Below are 23,371 nucleotides of genomic sequence, written 5' to 3' on the forward strand. Positions count from 1 at the left end.
CCCAGTGGTGGTCAAGGCTGGGTCTCCATGCGTCTCACACTCAGCTGTCTTCCCATTGTGACAGGTCATGGTGAGCCTCTACGGCTTCTGAGAAGTCACCCAGATGACTCAAAGTTAAATCACCTGCTTTGCAACAGAGCCAGGGGGTGGTGGGGGCATCAGTCCTTGACAACAGGAAGGGCTGTTAAACAAAGGCTGGTGGCCAGGAGTTCCCCTACTTCCCAAGAGTTCGAGGAAATAGCTTCCTTGCAGTGTCAGGGATTCAGGGCGAGGAAACAGGACTCCCTTCTAGCGTATGATGTCAACACAGGAGTAACAATGGACTTCCCACCTCCAATGTCCCTAAAAGCGGGCGCTCATCCACTGCGACCCTGTTTCAGGGTGGGGACATGGACAGGTGGCTTCATGCAGCCCTGTACCCTTCCAAGCATCTCGTAGTTCCATTCCTGTCTGGAATATTTCAGGAAGAACCTTATAAGATGGAGAATGAGGGTCTTCTTGTAAACCTCACTCACGCTACAGCAGAAACCTACGGGGAGGCCAAATAAACTGGGGGCTCTGTGGATTGCACGTCTCCCCCCGCTTGTCCAAGTAAGGGACAGTTTCACTCCTGGGTGGTGCTGCTTGGTGCCAAGGGTGAGCTGGGCCAGGAAGGTAACAATGATGGGACGAGAATAGGGAAATGCAGCTGATTTTCTGTAGAAAGTGTATCACCTGGCCGGGCGCGGTGGCTCAAGCCTGTAATCCCAGCACTTTGGGAGCCAAGGGTGAGCACGGGCGAGACCATCCTGGCTAACACGGTGAAACCCCGTCAACTAAAAAATGACAAAAAACTAGGGGCGAGAGAAGTCCCAGCTACTCTGGGAGGCAGGAAATGAAGTAAACCCAGGAGGTTTGCAGTGAGCTGAGATCCGGCCACTGCACCCCAGCCTACAGAGCGAACTCCATCTCAAAAAAAAAAAAAAAAAAAAAAAAAAAAAAAAAAAAAAAAAAGTGTATCACCTATCAGGTCTTTCACTCTTTCACTTTATTTTCTAATTTGCAAAGATACCTCTGATTTTCCTCCTGTCAACCATCGATATCTTTCTCAGATGTTCTTTTTCCAGCGTGAGAGAACCAAGGGCATTTGAGGCAAATACTGAACTCATGAACAGAGAGGAAGGTATGGTGGTGCCTGATCTGCCAGGGCCTGAGCAGACGGACCTCGGCACAGTGGGGGAGACTGGGTTGTGGGCAGAAACAGCAGAAGGTGGATAAGGACGAGGGTCTCTGGGTTGGATGCTGGTTCCACCACTTACCTGCATGTCATCCCCAGCGAGAGAGAGAGCAGGAGGGAATGAGGCTGCCTCTGCCTCCCAGGCCCATCCCCACCTGAAACCACTGTCCCCTGTGACTCGACACAGGCAGCCTCCCTGGCCTATCCCTGCTCTGATGGGAAGACTTGGTGCAAAAAGGGGTGCTGGCTCCTGATTTTTTTTTTTAAGTGAACTTAAAAAAAACATGGTAAAATATCTAACATAAAATTTACCATTTTATCCCTTTTTGAGTGTACAATTCAGCGGCACTAAAGACATTCATACTACTGCATAGCTACCACCATTATCCATCTCCAGAACTTTTTTTTTGTATCTTGCAGAACTGAAACTCTGTACCCACGACACACCAACTCCCTCCCTCCCTCCTCCTCTCATCTCCTGGTAACCACGGTTCCATTTTCCGTCTCTATGATTTGATTATTCTCAGTAACTCATATAAATGGAATTATACAGTATTTGTCCTTTTGTATCTGGCTTATTTCATTTAGCATAATATCCTCAAGGTTCATCTGTGTTGCAGCATGAGTCAGAACTTCGTTTCTTTTTAAGGCTGAATAATATTTCATTCCATGCATGTATCACATTTTACTCATCTACTGATGGACATTTGGGTTGTCTCTACCTTTTGGCTATTGTGAATAATGAACATTGTTGTGCAAATATCTGTTCAAGTCTTTGTTTTCAGTTTTCTAATGTAGATATCCACAAGTGGAATTGCTGTATGATGTAGTAATTCCATGTTTAATTTTTCAAGGAATTACCGTGCCACAGACACCGTACCACTTTATATTCCTACCAGCAATGCATGAGTGTTCTGATGTTTCCAAATCCTTGACAACGCTTCTTCTTTTCTCTCTTTCTTTTAAAAAAATATTTGGTATCCTATCCTGTACATAGCAGTGGGCAAAGATTTTATGACAAAGACACCAAAAGCAATCGCAGCAAAAGCAAAAGTTGATAAGTGGGATCTAATTAAAACTAAGAGCCTCTGCACAGCAAAAGAAACTATCAACAGAGTAAACCGACAACCTACAGAATGAGAAAATATTTGCGAACTATGCATCTGACAAAGGTCTAATATCCAGGACCTATAAGGAATTTAAACAAATATACAGAAGAAAAACAACCCCATTAAAAAGTGGGGCAAAGGACATGAACAGACACTTCTCAAAAGAAGACATACATGCGGCCAATAAGCATATGAACAAAAGCTCAACATCACTGATCACTAGAGAAATGCAAATCCAAACCACAATGAGATCCCATTTCACACCAGTCAGAGAGGCTATGACTAAAAAGTAAAAAAAATTAATAACAGATGCTGGCAAGGTTGCAGAGAAAAGGGAACTCCTATACTCTTTTGGTGAGAGTGTAAATTAGTTCAACCATTGTAAAAAGCAATATGGCGATTCCTCAAAGAGCTAAAAACAGAACTACCATTGGACCCAGCAATCCCATTACTGGGTATATACCCAGAGGAATATAAATCATTCTACCTTAAAGACACATGCACATAAATGTTCACTGCAGCACTGTTCACAATAGCAAACACATGGAATCAACCTAAACGCCCATTAATGACAGATTGGATAAAGAAAATGTGGTGCATATACACATGCAATACTATGCAGCTATATAAAAGGATGAGATCATGTCCTTTGTGGGAACATGGATGGAGCTAGAGGCTATTATCCTTAGCAAACTGACACAGGAACAGAAAACCAAGTACCACGTGTGCTCACTTATAAGTGGGAGGTAAATGATGAGAACTCATGAACACAGAAGGAAACAACAGACACTGGGGTCTACTTGAGGGTGGAGGATGGGAGGAAGGAGGAGCAGAAAAGATAACTATTGGGTACTGGGCTTAATATCTGGGTGATGAAATAATCTATACAACAAACCCCCATGACACAGCAGTTTATTTATGTAACAGACCTCCACAGGTACCCCCGAACCTAAAATACAAGTTTTTTTTTTTTTTTTAAAGAAAGGAATGGAAAAAAAAAAACCCACTAGGTATCCTGATGGTTGAAAAGTGGTAGTAAATGGTGGTTTTGCTTTGCGTTTCCCTAATGGTTAGTGATGTTGAAGGTCTTCTCAGGTCCTCACCGGCTGTCTGTATGCCTTCTTTGGAGACACATCTATTCAAGTCCTTCGCCCATTTTTGAGGCTGGCCTCTGATTTTAGTTCCAGATGCAAGACCGGCTAGTTGAGCCAAAAGATCCCAGTTTGCTTTAAATTTTTTTTCTTTTTAACTTTTACTTTGAGATGAAGCCACTTACTCCTGTAACTGGCTGGACGATGTTATGCTTAGACAAAGATGTTTCTGCAGTGTGAGTGAATGGCAGTCCACTGTAACTCTGTCTCTGTGGGGATGGAGGCATTCAGCTATTGGTTTCATTGCCTCCCAGATACACCCACAGAGACTACAAGTTGCTTTAGCCAATGCCTCCCCCTTGCAACTGGAGCAAAAGGAAGATTTCGTAGGCTTGGAAAGCAAGTGGTTGCAACTGCTGAAGTACACGGCTGTGGTGATCAAGACAGAACGGCCAAGGCAGAGGGAGGAGGCTGGATGTCTGCTGTAGGCCTAAGTCTTGGCTTTGAGAACAATACGGAAGAAAATCTTCAACCGCTTTGTTCTCACTCCCGGCCAGTAGGCACGTATTCATGCTGTTTGTTGTCAGGAAGATTTTGGGAACATTCTATGGTTGCTTAAATGAGTCGAAGCATATTTTAAAACTGGACATTATGGTGTGGGATACTGACCGTGAGGGAGGCTTGTGTGGGGTGGCAGGGACAGGGAGTACATGGGAACTTTCTGTGCTTTTTTGCTTGGTTTTGCTGTGAACTTAAAACTGCTTTAAAAATAAAGTCTATTAAAAAAGAAAGGGCTTTGATACCAAAATAGCAAAAATATAAAGATTGTATCATAAATTAACGAGTAATATAAAACATATCTTTGGAGAGGTGTGACTTTCATCAATAAGGCTTTATTGTCAAAGCTAGATTAATATTTATATGTATTGCTCAGCCTTGCATTCTGAGAGTTAGATATCTGTATATTATATACAGTAATTGAATAAAGCCCCGTATCACAGGTCATTCGTTTGTGTATGTGTCCATACATGCATGCACACACACACAACACACACGCACACACAGTCACGCGTGTCCTGCACACAGGACTGGAGAGTCATGAGGGCTTCAAGGCAACAAGTGCTTGTTGAATGTGGACTGTGGCATGGATAAGGTTGTTGCGTGTTTTCTGACTATGAAATCTGCCCTTACTTTTCCTTAACTAAGTTTATTTTGCTTTGATGAGCATCCTGCCTTCCACTGCCCCAACCACCGGGGTTGCCTGGGCCCCGCATCTTCCTACGTACATGGCCTCTCTTCAAGTTCTTAACCTCTGCAACTCTTATCATAAGATCATGCCCCACTTCTTGAAATGATGTTGGCTTCTGGGACACCATTTTTTTCTTGATTTCCTTTTTATTCCTCTGATTCTTCCTGTCTGATCCCCCTGTATTGGTCGGATGGCCCACTAAGATGTGGCAGTTTAAGAGTAGAGTTACTATTTAACTCTACTATTTAAGAGTAAAGGTACTATTACAAAGCTGGGGGCAGGATTTAGGTTGTTGCAACATCCCAGGTCTAGAAACAGTGGGGAGCCCTTACCAGTGCTCTGTCTCAAGGGCCGGGGGAGGCAGCAGTTATCATCAACAGAACCTGGGGAGAGAGCTGGATGGAGCAGGTGCATCTCCTAAGAGCTGCTGTTACCTCAGGGTAGAGGGATGCGGCCTGCCTGAAGCAAGCAAGCAGGGAGGGGCCTGGAATAAACAGCCTCCTCCTTCCTCGCCATGTCTTCATGTGCTCCCGCTTCATGGGGCCGGGAGTCATAAATGCATTTTGTGGGTCGGTGTCCACACAGAAAGTGTCCGGCTTGCACCACACCTGTTATGGGCTGAATCGTGTCCCCCAAAATCCATAGGCTGAAGTCTCAAACCTCAGCACCTCCGAATGTGACTGAATTTGGAGATAGGGCCTTCCCAGATGTAATTAAGATAAAAGAAGGTCACGGGGTGGGCCTTAATCCAATCCGACTGGTGTCCCTATAAGAAGAGATTAGGACACACAAAGAGGGAAGACGGTCTGAAGACCTGGGGAGGAGAAGAGACCACCTGTAAGCCAAGGAGAGAGGCCTCAGGAGAAACCAGTCTCGCGGGCACCTTGATCTCAGACTCAGCCTGCAGAGTGTGAAAAACTAAATGTGTATTGTTCAAGCCGCCCAGTCTGCGGACTTGGTGATGGCAGCCCTAGTGGATGAATTCACTGCTTAAGTTTGCAGCCACCCCCTACGCTTTCTTCACTCACCTTGCTTCGTTCTCCTGCTGCATGTATTACCGCTGGCTGTGCCCAGTGCTACATTCCTGTCTTTCGTCTGTCTCCCGAGGCTGTTCCCTTCCAGTCAGCCTCCTGTGGGTGTGCAGTCCCATCCTTCCTGCCGCAGGCCCGGTGACGAGAACAGCACCTCACACACAAAAGGTGCTTGGCCATGGCAGGCATTTGTTGAAGGAAAGAAAGTTTTCCAAATCTCTTCTTTCTAATGTTCTTCTCTGGTTTCTTCTCTGCTCACCTCTTAACCCCAAGTACCCTAGATGCCACTCGCTGACCTTGACCTCTCTAGACTAGTTCCTCCTCCTGGTTCCTCACTTGGGTGAACAGCTTCGCAACCCAACCGCTGCCTGCAGCCAGGGACCCAGAATCAAGCCCTCTCTCCCACGCCGTGCACATCCTCTACCAAGTCCGTGCCGTCTGCACTGCTGTGGCCTCATCTCCGCTACACGTGGGGATATTATCCACTCACTGCTTGGACCCAGCGTCAGGCTGAGGTCATGTGGCGAGGTCAGGTATTCTGAGAGTTAATGCGTCCCCATTTTTGAGTGCCCCTTGGGGGTGGACCATTCCAGGAGGGGCTTATAGGAAGTGTGAGGGATGCACAGTGGGGGATGCGTGTGTGAGGGAGAGAGGGAGGGAGGGGGGGAGACAGAGAGACACACAGAGAGACAGAGACAGAGCACTGAGACAGGTCGGCAGAGACAGAGCTAGAGAGAGCGTGCACGGTGCACATGTATATAAAGCCTGTTGGGCGTCTTTTCTTTTCACAATAGTGTGATGCAGTCCTGTCAATTACTAGGATATTGGCATTTGTGATCAATGTGTCGTCTGGAATTTTTTCCTGGAAAAAGGAGGAAACACAGCCATCTGCCCAGAGCCATCCAGAATGTGTCCCAGAGGCCTGTCTGTGTGTACGCACACTCAGAAGCCTGGGGGCCTTTCCTTGTCTAAATGCAGCTCCCCCGCCGTGCCCCACCCCTGCACAGGACCGAGGCCTGTGTCGACTTCAGCAGAGCTAGGATGAGGACAGGCCCGGGGCAGGGAACTGGACGAAGGGAGTTGGAGGCCTTCTCTTGGGAACAGGTGGACCATTGCCCTGCATGGGGACAGGGACAGCACTGGTGGGGGAAGGAAGTCTTGAGCTGGCTTCAGCCTTGACCCTCAGCAGCTGGCCCCGGGGGCTCTCGGTCTCTGGACACCAGGGCCTTGGGTTCCTTGGACGAGGTGAGCATGAGTTGGTGCGGTAAGTGTTCATGTTTGTGCATGTGTGTGTGTCTGTATGAAAGAGAGAGCGAGAATATGAGAACATGCCTGTCCTGACGCACAGAGTTGGTGAAATAAAATCAAAGACCCAATGAAAAAACTCTTGAAAAGGTAAGAGGTCTGCCCAGAGCCAAGGCTTGTTGCCGATCCCGGGATTAGCTGACCTCTGGGCATTTGGAGTCCGCAGCCGTCTGGACATGATTTGGGGACAAGTGGAGGCCAAGAACTGAATATCAGAGAGAGTTGCAGAGAGAAGGAATGTGGACAATGGCGGGTTGCCAGGGATCACTAATGCACACGGATGTTTTGTTTCATTTTTTAGAAACTTCGGGAAAGGAAATAAGGGGGAGAAAATGTAGAATATGTTGCATTTCAGAACTTAGGATGCTAATAACAAATTGCAAAACTACTGAAGCTTATTATGGGGGTTCATTAGTATGTGAACTTAAATGCAGCAATCCTGTCCCTTGCCTCCATTCATTTATTCATTTAACTGTTTAATAAGTAGATGTTGAATGCCTATGATTGATTGATTGATTAATTCAGCCAATCACAGATATTATCACCCTCTTGCTGTATACAGAGCATTGTGCTAGAGTTGATATAATGTCTGACATGTTTGAGGAATAATTTCATTCTGGAAATTATTCTTTTCACCTCTTCAGCATCCTAGGAGAACTCCAAATAAACCTTAGCATCTTACTTCAATATTTTTACATCACTTGTTTAAAATTTCTTAAAACCAAACCGGGTTTATTTATGTCAAAGTATACGCAAAATGTATGTGCACGAGAGATGCCATCTGCAAATACAAAAGTCTGTAAACCAGGTCCCTGCCCATGACGGGGTGACACAGGGTGGAAAGCGTGTACAGGCTTGCATTCTTATAAATGCGGATGAAATGCACATTCAAGAGTGGTTTGGAAATGATTATTTCCTCCATTTGTTGGCCAAATGTCCCAAATCCTTATCTTGGCTTCTTCCTTCTTTTGTTTGGAAAGCCCCACATTGTCCTTGTCAACTTCCTCACTCATGCTGTTCTCTGGAATGAATTGTTCCACCTCTCCCTGGGCTATTCACTGCAACCAAAGACATCCTAGCAATGTGATGTATTTTTCCCCTCTCCGAAGTCAAATAGATGTTTTCTATCCAGTGGGCCAGGTTGTACAGGAGCTTGTCTTCACCCCCACAGGCCACAGGCTGGAGCCTTCCTGGAGCAGAGGCTACACTGGCTGTCTTTTGACAAAGGTGCCTGGCTGGGTCCTGGCACTTCTTTGGTTCGGAGCTCAGGGAGCTGTGTGTCTGGCTGCTGACGTAGCACAATGTTCCCATCTTGGCCCTCTCCTTTCAGGGGAGCAAGTTCCCCTGATGATGGAAGGAAAGAGGCCCCAGAGAGGAGAGGGCAGAGACAAATGATACGGCAGATCAGATGAGGCTTCCAAGACAGAAGGAGGCTTTCAGGTGCTACAGGAGTCTCCGCTGGGCTCAGTGCCGCTGAAGCCTCACTGAGGGGTGGATGGAGAACCTTGGAGGCCAATCTTCTCATCCGTGGACATCCTCAGGGGCAGAATACCATGGGTGGGGGTTATGGGATTTGAAGACTCCTGGCCATTGGGGGCCAGAGGGCTTGCAACCTGCAGAGAACCCCTAGGGTCATTCCCTTCTCAGTAGATAGCCCTGAACTGCTCACAGGGTCCTTGGTGGCCTAGCCCTTCCCAACCTCTGCAGCCCCCTCTGAAGCCCTCCTCATCTCCTCCTGCTGTTTTCCACAACCCTCCTGAACTTCTCCAGCCACTGAAGCTGCTGCGGCTCACCTCTGGGTGAACAGCACACACGCTCTTCACTCTGCCAAGACACATTTCCTCCTCCGCTCAGTAGCATCTGGACCCCCCGGCAGGCTTCAGTGCCCGTGCTACTGCTCCCTCCAGCATCCAGATGTCATGGCCAGTGGACAGCTGTTAAATATAAGAACCCTGCTCATCCAGGGCCAGGTGCTGAGTGAGGAGGAGAAACACAGGGATAAGGAAAGGAAGAAACGTGCACCAGAACAAGGATCTCCTGGGGCTGGGCTCTGGGAGCCGGGAAGTCAGCACACGGTGTGGCAAATGCTCCGATACATGGGACTCCGGGGTTCTTTGAGAGCCTGGAGGAGTAGTGCAGGGTACCTGGTTCAGAGGAGGGTGGCTGCAGTCAGAGAGGGCTGCCTGGAGGAGGTGATCCCAAAGCCCTGAACGGCTCATTCCAGTGACTATTCTTCTTATTGCCTCGTGCTGCCCACTTGACCTCTGGATGAACGGAGCTGTGGTTGTGAGCTGGTGTCCAGGAGCCAGGGGTGGGCTTGGTGCACCCAGGACCCCAGGGATGGGGCGTGTTGCCTAAGGGTTTGCTTTCTCCTGAGTCCCCTCCTCAGCTTGCAGAGGCCCCTCCTCTGTGCATCCTGGGGTCTCTGTGTCTTTCTATAAGGACATCAGTCAGATTGGATTAAGGCCCCAGAAACGGCCTCGTCTTAATCACCTCTTTAATCATCTGCTTCCAAATACAGTCACCCCTAACTGGGAGTTAGGCTTCAACATATTAATTTTGTGGGGGGCATAGTATTGCCCATGACAGTAGGTGAGCCACACGATATTTGCATAATTTGTGTAACTTTTACCAACCTCTACAGAGTATGTAAACTGCACCTGAAACATTTTAAAATGTGAATATGTCTGCTGTTGCTTTTCTTTGCTGGTTCTTGAGTTCCCCCTGGTCACCCCCTGGGTTTCCTAACCCCAGCTTCCCCCAGCAGGTGCATCCCAGCACAGAAGCGTGGCACAGAGGCAGCCTCAGAAGGCTCTGTCGCTACCAGGTCACCAGGACCTCTGGACCACAGCTGGGTCGCGCTGTTTTCCAGTTTGTTAAACTAGGACTCTGGGGAACATCCTGTGAATTGGTTTAATTTTTATTTTCATAGAGGATTTTTGAGGTCAGCGTGACTGCTGTCACTGTAAGTGTGGGCTGTGCTTTCCCACAAGAAGCATCCTGCATCTGTGGGAAGGTGGGGACTTCCCAGTCTGGGGGCCTGAGGGTCCCTTCCAGGGACCCGCAGTGACCGAGCCACCTGGGTCTTGTCCTCATTAAGGAAAGCATGCTGCAGGTAATGGTGGACAAGCGGCACTTTGTTGCCGCCTTCCCCTCAAGGGACTCAGGGCTCTTCAAAGGCAGCTCCCTTTGATTGCCCCACCCCCACGTTAGGGGACTGTCCCTAGCTTTTCATTCCGTGGTTTTGCTTCCCAGGCAGTGACTGTTCTAAGGAACCTATTCGTCCACAGCCCCACTTTTGCCCCTAAAAGAAACAGGGCTGGAATGGCTCCATACAGCCCTCCTGCAAGGCCCTTGACTGAATCCGATACAGAGACCTTTATAGGCACTAATTATACCCAAGGACTCCATGCTGTGTTTTATAGGCAAGTCTTCCCCGCTCTGTTTAACGTCCTAGCAGAAACCTCATAACAAATTCACATTTATATGGGCCCGTTAATCTTCAAAGCGTTTCACTGACTCGAGTCCATTCCAGTGACCCTCGTGGGCAGTAATAAGCCTTTCAGGACTCCTATCCTTTTCCCTTCTCCTTCTATTTCTTTGTAGATAAAGAAAAAACAAACCCAGAGAAACGTGTCGTGCTCTGTGCGAGCCCCCGCATCAGAGTTGCGGGTGGGTTCGGCTGGGCAGTGTTCCAGGCGTCTGGTTCCATGCTCTGACCAACACACGCCTCCCCTCAAAGCTGCTGTGGAAAGGCTCAAAGCCATGTTTCATTCCCAAAGCCTTTGACTAACTGAACAAGCTGCTTTTCATTAAGCACGCACACACGCCTGTACACGCACGTGCATCCATTCATGCACGCACCTCTCTCAAACTGGGTAAGAGGTGTCTCTGTGAGGAGTGGGGGACAGAGGGAGTTGGAATTCTCTGCAGAGCCCATGCCAGCTGAGCAGGGTGTGGACTGGCCGCTGGGTTCAGCGTGTGTTGACCAGAGGCCAGCCCCCTTCCCGCTCTAGTCCAGCTCAGATGTCAGTTGACAGCTTGTGTGTGCGGAGCCAGGCTGAGTTATAGAGCCTCATACTTTATTTCTAAATCTGCAATTCCACCCGCGTTTTTGTCAGTTAATTACATACAGAGCCCCTGTATTTGCAGGGAAATATGTGAGAGGAGTTCTTTCTTTGTGGGTGTGGACGAGGCAGCTCTCTCTCCTGCGAGGCGCGTCCAGCTCCTTGAGGAGTACGGTGGCGGGGAAGGGGGCAGCGCTGTCACGGAGTCAGATCTGAAGCACGTCCACGGAGCGGTTTCCTTTGGGAATTACCTGGTATACATTTGAAATTCCATGTTGGCCCCCATCTGCTACTCTTTCAGAACTAAAAACAGAATCTGAAGTTCCCCAAGTGACTGAACAGACCCCTTCTTGGCCAGGGGGACCCCAGAGAAACCTGAAAACTGAGTTCCCAGCCATGACGGGACGGGCAACGGGACATGCCTCGTCACAGTCCCTCCCTTTTGTGGTTTAGACGACAATGACTGGCAGTCATGCTAAAATAGAGACCACGAGACCAACAGCACAGACTCTTGATGGCAATAAGACACCAAATTATAAGCAGCACCTGAGGCCACGCCAGGCAAGAGTCGAGCCGTGCACTCTACACTTAGCGAACGGACTCCGCGCTCACGCCACAGCGTCTTCTTGTTTCCAGCAACTAAACACGCACTGGCTCCGAGGTGAGCAAGACTGAGGCGACTGCAGCTCATCCACCTGCAGACACCGGCCGACCCCGTTCCACAGCCGTGACTATAGCTTTGATTGGACAAGAGGCTGATTTCGGTCTCCTGATAAGAACCCACCAAGCAGAGACCCGGTTCAGGCCGGTTTACAGAAGCTGCACACTTGTACGCCTTTGACTCCCTGCTTCCCCTTTTGACGTGTAGGGACTCATTGTAATGCCTTTAAATGTGAAGCCTCCACCCCAAAGTGAACATGGGACCCAGGTATGTTCAGTGGGCCTGGCTCAGGACTCTCTTTGTGAATATTCATAGCTCCTCCTGGAACCTGAATATGTATGTTTGGCCAATTCAGTTCAGCATGAGGCTGCTTCCCCAACGCTCCCTCCTTCCAGATGCCTGCCAGCTGTTTCTGCCAGAGGCTGTCTCCCAGCCTGTCAGAAAGGCCACCCTGCAGGCTGTAATCCTTTAGAGGAAATAAAGATCCCCTTTGCAAATGTATAGACCTTGTGACTTTTTCCATTCACATCCTTGTATCTTGTAATGCCCTGTTCCCATGGGGGTTACATAGAGAGCCCTCAGCCTCTTGGGCAGATGGAGCCAGGACTGAGGGTGGGGGTGGTGAAGGATCAGGAGACTCCCTTTAAGGACTTTCTGGTGCCAGCAGCGTAGGCTTGCCGGATGAAATACGGGACAGCCGGCAACATGAACTTTCATAATTTTTATAGTTCAAGTGTGTTCCAAATATTGCATGGGACCTGCTTATCCTGAAGAATTATTCATTGTTTATCTGAAATTCAAATTTAACAGAGGTGTCCTGTATTTTTATTTGCTAAATCCGGTGACCCTTCACTGGGGAGATGCTTTTAAACAGCCTCAACTTAGAAATCCTTCTCTTCCTGCCAAAAGCGCTAGGGTCTATATATGGGTGCATGGAAACACGAAATTATTGTCGCAAGACTGAAGCGCATGTGAGACTTCTAGTAACCACCAGCTGTGGCAGGGGCCTGTGCGTGGGATACCTTGGCAGGGAGGGAGCTGCCTTAATTTTCAACCTCGGACAGAAAAGCGCATCTGTTAGACACAGCAGAAAGCAGACCTACATGTATGGTTAATGAGGACTATGCATTTGACTGTCGTGGGTTAAACTGTGTCCCCGTGAGAGATACATTGAAGTCCTAACCCCTGCTGCTACGGCATTTGGCTTTATTTGGAAACAGGATCACTGCCGATGCAGTTAGCTGAGATGAACTCATACTCCTGTCTGGTGGGCCCTTATTCCAGTATGACTGGTGATGTCACAAGAAGAGGAGGACAGACACAGAGACACACTCCAGAGGGAGAAGGCCATGTGACAGTCAGGGGCTGCTGGAAGCAGCGGAATCTAAAGGCAAGGGAGGAAACAGATCCTCCCTCCCAGTCCTTGGAGAGAACCAACCCTGCCGACACCTTGATTTCACAATTATGGTTTCCAGAACGATGAGAGAACAAATTCCTGTTGTTTTAAGCCTCCCGTTTGTGGTGCTCTGTTATGGCAGCCCCAGGGACTAATGCAGTCACCATCACTTGATTGCAGACAAAAGGACTGAGGGTTCTCTGCAATTAACTTCAAGTTCTGAATGGAAAGAGGCTTCAGAGCCTGAAGAAAGAGGCAATGCCAGCACTCTTTGGAGTGGGATCCGCAGAAGCAGAGACAGTCCATGGGATGAGCAAACCCAGAACCCAAACCCCCCGGATCAGGCCAGACCCAGAACGGGGCTATCTTGCACACCCGTCACAGGCTTGGGGACACTAGAACTGCATTGTCGGATATTCCGGACTTCACATGTGTGTGTTTGTGTGTGTGTAGCTGAAGCCATAGGATTTGCTTGCCGCACTCTGAACGATGCTGTGTCGATAAAGCTATATTATCTATTTGCTACACTCTGAATAATGCCTCAGTGATGATCATAATCAAGTGAGCTTTGGATTGTCATTATGAAGTCTCAAATTAAAACAATTGCTTGAGATACTGTCAGCAAGGCAACTAGATCGGGGATTGCAGCTGCTGATGCCAGTGTAGTATTTAGGTAAGAGGATGCCTCCACCCTCTTAGAGCCTGTGGCTTGCACATCCCTTCCTTCAGCGCAGGAAAGGTTGGAGTGTCCACTCCCTATTCCCAACCCATCAGTTATTGTATGGTCCAAAATGCATAGTAATTTTAATGTGATCCAAGATGCATACAAAAACATTTTAAAAACAGACGTGTTACGCATTGCTTAGAATAATGCACCGTCCACTTCATCAACAAGCGAGAACTAACTCTATCATTGACTTCATCCACAAATAATAGAGGTGATGAGCTTGAGGTCAAAGCTCCCAAGTCAGACAGCATGGGTTTATTCATCGCCCACTATGTGCAAATCCTGGATGTCACCAGGCTCTGCTCACTTGGTGTCTTGGCCACTCTGGGTGATATTTACACAAGGCTTGGTGGCTTTGAGATGGGTTGCAAACAAGAGAGATCAGTTGTTGGACCTTTGCTTATAGCTTGGGGTTGGACATCCTCTATCCCTCGATACCTCCTTGCACCCATAAGCTGTTATCTTTGAAGGAAACTTTTTCCTTGAGTCTGGTTTCTTGTCTTTAGGTTCTAACCACATGGTTTTGGATCCTTGTCCCTATGGTTGTGATCCTCCCCGTCCTTGGCTCTAGTGCTCTTTTTTTTTTTTTCCCCTATTTCTTTCCTCTACCTGTGCACATCACCTCTTTGAAGAGTTCACCTCCTCCAGGAAGCCTCCCTGGAATCACCCTTTTGCCTTCCGTTCTCCTCGTTTATACAGTCTATCTGATTATATCCTAATTGGATTATCGCGGTGTGCTGATTTCACCAAAACCCTCTACCGTCTCTAGTCCGGAGTACTCAATTTCATGTGAAGTTCAGTGATGTGCTCCTCCCTCCTCCTCTTGCACGCATGAGCAGGTACTCAACACTTTCTGGTCCAGCTACACGTGACATGAGGCCACTCACGCTCTTTTTAATTAACCCTTATGACAATCATGTGCGTTATGGAGAAAATTAACGGAGGAAGAATTCCAGAGTCACCCGAAGCAGTTGCAGTGCTTATCACCCGGTGTTTGAGCCTATTTCCCCCTGTAATTAGATTACACGTGACGCAGCACCAGCTAATTGTCTGTGCCACCCACCGGGGAACTCCAGCTCTATCTGTGAACACCCGGGCCTTCTTGCCGCAGGACAGATGTTGGGTGAGGCTTGCCTCCCACGCAAACATCTGCTCTGTTGTTCTGAGCCAGTCACGAGAGCCAGCCGGCTTAGACAAGCAGGGGATGAATTCCTGGGCGAGATGCTGGATCCTGCCAAGTTTCTGAGCACCAGGCTTGGACCTCTTGAACAGTTCCATGCATCTTCTATGATCGGCCAGTGCCTCTGCTTCTGCATTCAGAAACCCGAGTTCACTTCTGGTGGCCTCAAGCCAAAATGAGTCTAAGAACCAGGAGTCTCTTGACATTGACACTGATAAACTTTGACATGGAAACATTTTTATTTTTGGCAACCATCCTTTTTGTTTTTTTTGTCTTTCCTCAAACACATGCGTGGACGATGTGAGAACTGGTACCTGGAAACTGAGAGACTGCCGTGTGTGTATCGGGCTCCTAGCTCTATCCATAACTGTCTTCTGGGGCTTCCTAGGCAACCTGGGTTTTGACCCTGCTGCCTCCTGGTCTAAGAACTCTGCCCTGTGGCCTGGCAGGAGGCCTGGCCCAGCCAGGGACCGCGGGGGCAGCCTGCGGTGGCGGTTGATTTTTTTTAAGCACCTAATAATTTGCAGATGTTGGCAGTTACCAGCGAAGCAGAGCAAAGCTGCAAATGCCAAACCACAAAAATATATCATTTTAACCGTCTGATTCCTGGAAATGAGACAGCGTCACAGTAAAACAATTCACAAAGACGAATATGCCTGCTGCCTTTGGGCAGCCTACTGCTGCCAATTTGGTGGAGATTATCGGCCATTTATCAATTGTGTTGCTCTACAGAGAAAGAGAGAAATCGCTTTGCTTCTATTTGTGCCGCAGGAAGATCACCTGTCTTCCTCAAGTGACAGTGCATCTTTAAAAAACTCCAATTGCACAGAGCTCGTCTCAAAAGTGATGCAACAGCATTGGTGTAGGTTTCTATTGTCCATGCCAGTGGCTCTTACCTGTTCTGTGTCATGAACCCCTGTGGCAGCCTGGGGAAGCCTATGGACCCTTTCTCAGAATTCAGACTTCAAATGCATGAAATAAAGTACATGGGCTTCCCAAGGAAACCAGCATGTTAAAATACAGCTAACAAAATGTAACAAAGCGTAACAATCCCCACCCCCAACCCCCAAACTGTGATATGATAGTGCATGTGCTTTTTAATTAATAGCTTAAGACAAGACTGAGCTGTCCACCTTATAACTACCATCATTACAAAGCAGAGATAAGGATGAAAGTTATTGACGATACCTGCAACAGCTGCAATGCAGTATGAAAATATCCGTGATTTCGACAATCACAGGTGTGTCCCCCACGGTGTGTTTCGTTGCTGTGCTCCTAATGGAAGAAAAGGTCATTTAGTAGTTAGAAGTCAGGGAAAATAAAAACGGAATTTCTTTCCTATCTAAGTTCACAGACCTCCTCCTGACTCCTCACCCAGGTTAAGACCCCGTGTTCGGTGATACAGTGGTGGCAGCTCCAGGCATGCACTGGCCCTGCCCTGCCCCAGACAACCTCGTGTGCAGAGTCCAGCCTGGTCCTGGCAACTCGGGTGGTGCTGTAGCTCTGGTCATTTCCAGGTCCTGTTTTACCTTCCCTCAACTCTGCTCGCTGAACCAGGTCCTCATGATGAGGCTAAGGAATGTAACCCCTTTCAAACTTTTACGCTGTTGGTGGGAGTGTAAATTAGTTCAGCCATTGTGGAAGACAGTGTGGAGATTCCTCAGAGACCTAAAGACAGAAATACCATTCAACCCAGCAATCTCATTACTTGGTATATACTCAAAGGAATATAAATCATTCTATTATAAAGACGCATGTCAGTGAATGTTCATTGCAGCACCATTCACAATAGCAAACACAGCATCAACCTAAGTGCCCATCAATGGTAGACTGGATAAAGAAAATGTGGTGCATACACAGCATGGAATACTATGCAGCCATAAAAGTGAATGAGATCATGTCTTTTGCAGGGACATGGATGGAGCTGGAGGCCATTATCCTTCGCACACTAGTGCAGAAACAGAAAACCAAACACCACAGGTTCTCACTTATAAGTGGGAGCTAAATAATGAGAACACATGGACACATAGAGGGGAACAACACACACTGGGGCCTTTTGGAGGGTGGGAGGAAAAAGAGGATCAGGAAAAACAACGAATGGGTTCTAGGCTTAATACCTGGGTGAGGAAATCATCTGTACAACAAACCCCCACGACACAAGTTTGCCTATATAATAAACCCGCACTTGTACTCTTGAACTTAAAAGTTACAAATAAAGAAATTTAACTCCTTTCAAGGAGTCAAACACAATGGAATGTTGAGGTTCTCTTTTTTTTTTTTTTTGAGACGGAGTTTTGCCCTGTCGCCCAGGCTGGAGTGCAGAGGCGCGATCTCGGCTCACTGCAACCTCTTGAGGTTCTTTTTAGATGAACCTATCCTCATATAATGGGTCCATTCCATTCTAAATATTTTCCCAAAGAAGCAAGACACCAAATAAGGAAGTCTGGTTTTCAGCGAAGGGAACTCACGGCACCTGTCTTAGCTTCCTAGGGCTGCCATAACGAATTATTAATAGCACAAGCTAGGAGGCTTGGACAGCTGAAAGGGATTTTTGAACAGTGCTGGAGTCCAGAGTTTGAAACCAACGAGTCAGCAGAGCCATGTTCCCTCCGAAGCTTCTAGGGAGAATTCGTTCATGGCTCCCCCTCACTCTGGTGGCTCCAAGCATGCCTTGGTGTCCCCAGGCCTGTAGGTGCATCATTCCAATCTTGTCCCTTACTTCACCTGACATTCTCTGTATCTCCCTGTGTATCCTCTCTTCTCGAAAGCACCCAGTCATTGCATGGAGGGCCCACCCTCAATCCAGGATGATTTCATCTCAAGACCTTTAATCACATCTGCAAAAACCCTATTTCAAAACAAGGTCATATTCACAGGTACCATGGGTTAGGACTTAAACATATCCTTTTTGAGGACACAAGCCAGCCTGCTACAATGCCTGAGTTAGGAAGAGCCTGAAGGAGCATGGAAACCAGGGGGATGACAGAAGCTGAAGCTGGCCTAATCTAGCCCCCAAACCTTGGGTTCCATCAGAACAACACAGCCTTGTTTTCCTGAGAATTCACACTGTGCCCCACACGGAGCGTGGGGCTCCCTCTAAGTCGTCTCAGTGAATTCCCACAACCACACGTGGACAGCACAGGGCTGCTGTATTTGAATCCAGACAGCCTCCTGCCCAGCGCTCCCGTGAGCTGCCTATCATTGTTCTTCTCGCTCCATCCAGGAAGCTAGCCACAAAGAACGTGTGGTTATTCAGATTTAAAATAATTAAAGTTGCCATGCGCGGTGGCGGAAGCCTGTAATCCTAGCACTTTGGGAGGCCAAGGCAGGTGGATTGCCTGAGCTCAGGAGTTTGAGACCAGCCTGGGCAACACGGCGAAACCCCGTCTCTACTAAAAAATACAAAAAACTAGCCGGCCGAGGTGGCGGGCGCCTGTAGTCCCAGCTACTCGGGAGGCTGAGGCAGGAGAATGGCGTAAACCCGGGAGGCGGAGCTTGCAGTGAGCTGAGATCCGGCCACTGCACTCCAGCCTGGGCGACAGAGCGAGACTCCGTCTCAAAAAAAAAAAAAAAAAAAAGTATATATAAAAAATTAGCCGGGTGTGGTGGCTTGCGCGGTGATGCGCACCTTTAGTCCCAGCTACTCTGGAGGCTGAGGCACGAGAATCGCTTAAACCCGGGAGGTGGAGGTTTCAGTAAGCCAAGATCGTGCCACTGTACTCCAGCCTGAGGCACAGAGCAAGACTCTGTCTCGAAACTAATAAAATAAAATAAAATAAAGTTAAATAAAATTTAAAATCCAATTCCTCCATTGCCATTGGGGTGAGGGGCTACCATTCGCAGCATAGCACGGAGGGGGTGCATCATGAACATCAGCACAGGAAGCTCCACCGGGCGGCGCTGCTCTAGACCAATGTTCACGTGTTTTGTATAATTACACCTGCATTAATTGCAGAACAGCTAACCGGAATCCTCAGTTAACTCAACTTTTTTTTTTTTTTTTTTTTTGGACAAATAATTTTGTGGAGAAAGAAGCAAAGGAGAGGCAGACAAGTGGACAAAGGAATTTAGAAAATGCAGCCGCATTCCAATGAACACCAGGGAGCAGCCGACTATAGCACCATCTCGGGGTCTTGTGGAATTGCCATAGAAACGTGACTCCCAGGTACACACCTGTAATCCGAACTACTCAGGAGGCTGAGGCAGGAGAATTCCTTGAACCCAAGAGGCGGGCTTGCAGTGAGCTGATATCGCGCCACTGCACTCCATCCTGGTGACAGAGTGAGACCCTGTCTCAAAAGAAAAAAAAAAAAGAGAGAGAGAAATGTGACCCCCAGGTACAGACCTCCGCATTCGAACAAGCAAGATAAAATTATATACACTCTACTGCCCTTGCTAAGGCAAGAAGATAGACTGTGATTTTCTCCACTGATGTGCAGAGATTGCAATGGCTTCCTTGAACCAGCTGGGAAAATGAGCTTATACTCTTCATTTTTGAGCATTGCACTTGATTAAGTTTTAACTGTGTTCAAAGACTGGGGGAAGGGCAATTGCTGGCCATTGAACCCCAATTCCTTCATTTCCTCATGGTTGGGGGATTTCTTGAACATTGATCTGTGTTTTATGATGATGCTAGTGAAAAAAATTTCCAAAGGGAGGTTGACTCTCACGTTCCAACCATGACAGCCTGAGCAAGGCTTGTTAGGGAGTGGGTGCTGGGGGAAACTGGCTGGGCACACTTGGTTCCTCAACAGGGAGCTGCTGGAAGAACAGGGCGTGGAGAGGGGCTACAGAAGGCACCGGTAGGCGGAGGGATTCACTGTGGCTGGCATGCATTGAAAAGAGAGACAGTGTTGGCTCTGTCCCAGGGTTGCTTAGCACTTTTGATTGGGGCTGGGGCTTGGCAGGTACACAGGTGATTTCCATAACCTGTGCCCTTTTAGGTGAGGCAGGTTTAAGCTGTAGGCAAATCTCAGAGGCCATAGTAATCACCTGTGTGCATACCTTGGTCCAGACAAGAATCACCCACTCTGTGTTCTTACTGACAGCTGGGGAAACTGAGGAAGCCCGTGATCAAGGTCCAGAACGCACCCACAGGAAAGCGTGGGAGTCACAGGATGAGAGTGCGCTGAAGTCCATCCCTGGGCTGCTGTCCTCAGGGGCACCAGAGCCACAAGGCAGCTGGAGGCCTGCGGGGCCATTCTAGGTACCTTCCCCTGCCCTTTGTGCCTTGGGTTCCCTGGTTGGCTTTCTCACCAAGTTGCTGCTTTGGAATTTATATTGTGGCATAAGCCAAACTGCAGTGGCAGGTGGCCTTTTTTTAAGGGAGGGCTCGATGGATGCTCCCCTCTCTCCCATGAAGGGCTGGGGACCCCGGGGTCTGGGGACATCCTTCTCCACACCTGTCATCCTGACTCATTCATGAAAGAGTGGCTTCAATGCCTCTCTGTCGAGTTGTACCGTTTTCCTGAAAACATGGGGACATGCCCGGGTCACTCAGCATGCCTGGTTCCTCTAGCCTGGCATGGCAGAGACCATTGGAGCCTGAGTGTATGTGTGCGGGAGATGGGGAGGTGCTGTCAGATTCCTTCTGAAAACACCCCCACACTCCAAGAAGTCCTGGGAAGTCTTTAGGGAAGAAGAGGCAGCAGTGAACCAAGTTGAGATTTGCCAAAATGCCAATAAATCATTTTGGGGATGGTGGAGAGGCAGGAACCCTGAACGTATAAAACCGCCCCTTGCACCCACCCAGATCAGCCGGCCCTCTGAGGTCACCTGGCTAAATCCACAAACAGAGCCTGGGGTGGGGTGGGGAAATGCTTTCTTCAGCCTCTTGGGGGCTCAGTGCAGGCAGCCCTGTCCCCTGACCCAGTGGGGCATCTTCCATCACCCAGGTGCCCAGACACATGGACAATGGGCAGAGGCACCCCCCCGCGCCCTGGGACAAGGCCTGAGTATCCTTTCCCATCCACATCCTGCACTCAGTATGGTTCCCTGCACCAAGGTGCATCCATGTCCCATAGGCTGACGCTGGGATGTGCTTGTCTAATCCAGCAGGAAAAGCTCACAGGTGACCTTGCCTATGCATTTTCAGCCTGTGTCTGCTGAAGCCCATCAGGAAACAGAGAAAAAAAATTGGCATTTGCTTCTTGATTCCCTTTTAATTGTTTTTCTATTCTTCCTGCATGGCTTCAGTAACTTAGGGATCTGCAAATGTTCACTGGGGATGCTGGGGTGGGGAGGTGGGAGGAACCAGCTCTCTTGAAATCTAGGAAGGCTTCTTGCAGGAGGTGAAACGTTTTTCTTTATAATGGCTAATTGCCAAGGGAAAGGAGACATGCCACAATTAGCTGAAGGAATGTGGTGTGAGGGAACACAGGAAGGAATAAAGAGCTGATTGCAAAGGTTGGCGAGCGGATTATCTGAAGCCCACTGAGGGCTGCTCCCAGGGATGGGTGGACGGTGCCTCAGGAATGGCCCCACTGGAGGCCACCCTTCTGGTTATGAAATGCAGTTTTGAAAAGATAATTATACCATAGTGCTGCTTACATGTATTTCAAGAACTTGTAAACCTGCTCACTCACTGACTGTGGGGTCAGGGTCACTGCAGACACAAGTAACAGGTCCTTTTTTTTTTTTTTTTTTCCCCAGAAACTTTATTAGTCACATATATGGTCTTGACTTCCTCTCTTCCTGGTTTACTTTGGTTTTGCTGCCTCTGCAGTTGTTGGTAGCTGGGATGGTTTCACCACTGAAAGACGTCAAAGGGTGGTCCTGGGAGAGGTGGCTGTGTCCCCTGGGCACCACATTCCCCAGAGGGAGCTGTCACAGGTGTTAGGCATGCTGCTTGAAGAAGTCAGTGCTAGCTCACAAGTGTTAGCCTTCTACTTGATTCATCTGAGGAACTTTCAGACATGCAGATTCCCTGCGACTCAAAATCATAATGAGATACTATCTCACACCGGTCAGCATGGCTAAAACGACAGATGCTGGCGAGGCTGGGGAGAAAGGAGGAGGCTTATACACTGTTGGCGGAAGTGTAAATTTGTTCAGCCACTGAGGAAAGCAACTTGGAGATTACTCAAAGAACTTGACATGGATACTAGGCTTAATACCTGAGTAATGAAATCATCTGTACAACAAACCCCCATGACACAAGTTTACCTATGTAACAAACCTGCTCATGTACCCCTGAACTTAAAAGTTAAATAAAAAACTAAACAAAAGCCATGTTTTCCAATATATTTCAGATTTTCAAAAAAGAGAAGAGAGTATAATGGGATTGTTTGTAACACAAAGGATCAATGCTTGAGTGGATGGATACCCATTTTTCATGATGTGGTTACTGCGCATTGTGTGTTGGTACCAAAATATCTCATGTACCCCATAAATATATACACCTACTATGTACCCACAAAAATTAAAAATAAAAAAAAAAGAACGTAAGACAGAGTTACCATTTGACCTAGAAATCCCATGACTGGGTATATGCCCAAAAGAAAATAAATAATTCTACCAAAAAGACACACACTCATATGTTCATCAGCACTATTCATAATAGTAAAGGCAGGGACTCAACCTAGGTGCCTATCCATGGTGGACTGAATAAAGAAAATGTGCTACATACACACCATGGAATATGACATAGCAATAGAAAAGAACAAAATCATATCCTTTGCAGCAACATGGATGTAGCTGGAGGCCAATAGGCTAAGGGAATGAAATGCAGGAACAGAAAACCAAATACCACATGTTCTCACTTATAAATGGGAGCTAAACAACGGGTATTCATGGACCTAAAAATGGCAACAATAGAAACTGGGGACTCCAAAGGGAGAGAGGGAGAGACAGGGACAAGGGTTGAAAACCTAACTGTTGGGTGCTAATGCCCAGTATCTGGGTGACAGGATCATTCCTATCCTAAATCTCAGTGTCATGCAACATATCTACATAACAAACCTGAACATGTACCCCCGGAATCGAAAATAAAAACTGAAATTATTTTTTAAAATGCAGATTTTTGGCTCTGTCCCAGGTTTGGTAGGCCTGGGAACCTGCATTCTAATGAGCACCTCCAGGTGAACTCCAGGTTGGGGAACCCTGCTGAGGGTCAGGAAAGCAAGCTTTCTCCATGTGACACTGTCCCAGAGGGCACAGTAGCACTCCTGTGCTTTTTTTTTTTAAGTTAATCTCATTTATTAATATAGATGTACATTATTCTAAATAAAATATAAAAATAGAACCAACCCAAATGTCCATCAATGATAGATTAAGAAAATGTGGCACATATACACCATGGAATACTATGCAGCCATGAAAAGGATGAGTTCATGTCCTTT

General features: G+C 47.7%; 1 protein-coding gene across 2 annotated transcripts in view; it reads right to left on the minus strand.

Moving 5' to 3' along the window:
* Positions 1–23,371, minus strand: part of GET1 (guided entry of tail-anchored proteins factor 1) — a 655,129-nt gene that overhangs the window by 414,492 nt on the left and 217,266 nt on the right. The gene's annotated exons all lie outside the window — the stretch shown is intronic.

Source organism: Macaca thibetana, chromosome 3, assembly GCF_024542745.1.
Source record: "Macaca thibetana thibetana isolate TM-01 chromosome 3, ASM2454274v1, whole genome shotgun sequence".
NCBI classification, from domain to species: Eukaryota; Metazoa; Chordata; class Mammalia; order Primates; family Cercopithecidae; genus Macaca; species Macaca thibetana.